At 36.7% G+C, this 3,018-nt stretch overlaps 1 pseudogene; it reads right to left on the bottom strand.

Annotated features, from left to right (window-relative positions):
* Nucleotides 1-829: 829 nt before the first annotated feature.
* Nucleotides 830-1,197, bottom strand: LOC119507721 (annotated as a pseudogene).
* Between the last annotated feature and the right edge of the window lie 1,821 nt (nucleotides 1,198-3,018).

The raw sequence follows: 3,018 nt of genomic DNA, 5'->3' as shown, positions 1-3,018 counted from the left end.
AAATAAAATCTTGAGCACATGTTCATTTTATATTTGTATGAGTCATGAGTTAACCCCTTTAAAATAAATTGCTTTTTAAAAAGTATTATTGCTCCTCATACTCATAGATGGACAAATTGAGACTCAGAAAAATTAGGGAAAGAGTCCACTGTGGCACCACTAATATTCTGTTCCCAGTGTTGCTGAAGTCATGGTTTTCCCTCTCACTATAATTTTATTAATGTAAACAAAATCACATGGAATTTTTATACTAGAATGTTCAGTAGAACCTTGATCATATGCAGTATGAAAACCACATCAACTAATAACAACTACTGATTAAGTATGAGGTTAGCTGTAGTTTTTTTTTATTATTTAAAGTAAAATTTTATTTTCACTGATATTTCATTTAACATAATTGCAAATTAGGTCTTTGTTCTAGGTCTTTGCAAGACAGATTTCCTAAATCTCATAAGAAATTGTTTTTCACACTGTTCATCTGAGTGGGGCATGGTTTCAGGGTCCCCAACACTGACAACTATGATTTTACCCCTTGAGGTTTTACCCATAAATAACATAAAGAAGAGCTAACATCAATATATAAGAACTGAACTGTATGAGAATATAACAGTTGTAAACTCTTGTGTTATATATTTGCCACTTTTGTTGTGTTGTAATGATGATAACTGATTTTTCTTCCCCTCACAAAGTTCAGTGTCAATTTTTGGTTTTGTTTTTAGTAAAATGGCAGAATATGCAAAAATGCTGCACTTATTTCTCTAAATACATTTTAAAAAGTGGGAGTTTGGAGATTTTTAATTCTTCATTATGAGTCCAAGCTGAGACATGACTATGATTGATGGGGTCTACTGAACATAGTAATTCCAAGTTTGGCAATCAGCAAACTGGCATCCTCAATAAAGCCAGCAGGCATAAATTTTCCAGAGTAGTAGAATCTCATTCCCATAATTCCAGCCAAAGTTCCAGATTAGCTAGGAAAACCCAAATGTTCCTCGGATCCTGAGACAGCTGATAAGCACCCAAGCCTGCTAAACCCCCAAAGAAGAGTCCAGCAGCGAGGGATGGGACACTACCTGCTTTTACATAGGCAATGATCCCACCAGAAGCAACCAGTGCTGCAGAGCCAAAACCAAACCAATGTAAAGGCACTAGTGGGCTAGGCTCCTTCTGCATTGTTCTCTCCTCACTCTGTCCCAGTCGGGAGAGTACACCAGGCCTCAGGTGCACTTTTTTCCAGAGAGCCAGCGTGGTCCGCAAGGGAGCGGAGGCTTCAGACAGGGGAGTCACAGTCCCGCAGGAAATCTGTAGATTTTTCATGTATGCCCTTTATCCTGTTGAGGAACTTTCCTTCTACTCCTATGTTCTAAGTGTTTTTATCAAGAAGGGGTGCTGGATTTTATCAAATGCCTTTCCCACATCGATTGAGATGATAATGTGTTTTTCCCCCTTCTTTCTGTTAATGTGGTGTATTACATTAATTGATTCTCTTATATTAAACCACCCTTGCATTCCAGGGATAAATCCCACTTGATCGAGGTATATAACTCTCTTAATGTGCTGTTGGATTTGGTTTGCTAGTATTTTGTTGAGGATTTTTGCATCTATAGTCATAAGAGACATTGGTCTGTAGTTTTCTCTTCGTGTAACTTTATCCAACTTTAGTGTGAGGCTGATGTTGGCCTCATAGAATGAATTAAGGAGTATTAACGCCACTTCAGTGTTTTTGAAGGGTTAAAGCAGAACTGGTGTTGTCTTCTTGTAATGTTTTGTAAATTCACTGTGTAGCCATCTGGTCCTGGGCTTTTCTTTTGGGGGAGATTTTTGATTACTGATTCAATCTCTTTACTGGTAATTGGTTTGTTGTTGAGATCTTCTATTTCTTCTTGAGTTAGTGTAGATAGTTTGTATGTTTCTAAGAATTTGTCCAGTTCATTAGGTTATCTAATTTATTTGCATACAGTTCTTCACAATATCCTCTTACCATCCTTTTTATTTCAGTGGGTCAGTAGTAATGTCCCACTCATCATTTCTGATTTTAGTGACTTGTACACAGAAAACTATAAAACATTACTAAAAGAAATCAAAGAAGGCCTAAATAAATGGAAAGACATTCCATATTTGTGGGTTGGAAGACTAAATATTGTTCAGTTGTCTATTCTACCCAAATTGATTTACAGATTCAACGCAATCCAAATGAAAACTCCAACAGCTTCCTTGCAGAAGTAGAAAAGCCAATCATCACATTTACATGGAAGGGGAAGGGGCCCCAAATAGCCAAAGGCATCTTGAAAAAGAAGAATGACCTTAAAAATTATTCCAAAGCAACAGTAATCAAAACAGCATGGTACTGTTACAAGGATAGACATAACAGACAAATGGAATTGAACTGAGAGTTCAGAAATCAACCCTCATGTTTATGGTCAACTGATTTTTGACAAGGGGGCAAAGATCACTCAAGTGAGAAAGAATAGTCTCTTTAACAAATGGTGCTGAAAAACTGGATCTCCATTTGCAAAAGAAAGTGGTGGAGGAAGTGGAGGGAGAAGCAGCAGCCTTCAGTATATGATAAACTAAAAAAGCATGTGTATGGAGTCAGGAATCCACCTCACTTAAAAATTCTGCAACTTTGGGCAAATTATTTAATCTGACTTGGATCAGGAAGGATTAAATAGCATTAAGCTATTAAGATAAAATGAGATGGTGAGTATGAACCATCTGGTATGTAAGTTCTTAATACATTTTAGTCCCCTTTGCTCAACCCTATCCCTGCCCCAGACCATTACATAATCCTCAAAACACAACAAGCATTATACAACAAGAAATTAGAACACGCTTTATTATTAAGTAGCATCAGGGAGCAGACAGTAAAACTGGATGTTCGACTAGATTTTTTTCCAATCTGCACCAGTAAGATACAAATTATCAAAGACACATTTACAAAACAAGCAATTTCAACACATACATTATGAATGTAGTGAAAAATACCTTTGCCTTAAGAAAGTGTGGAACAACTCAGGC

Source organism: Choloepus didactylus, chromosome 13 (assembly GCF_015220235.1).
Source record: "Choloepus didactylus isolate mChoDid1 chromosome 13, mChoDid1.pri, whole genome shotgun sequence".
Taxonomy (NCBI): domain Eukaryota; kingdom Metazoa; phylum Chordata; class Mammalia; order Pilosa; family Megalonychidae; genus Choloepus; species Choloepus didactylus.
The sequence above is the reverse complement of the archived record's forward strand: the minus strand, read 5'-3'. Positions and strand labels throughout refer to the sequence as shown.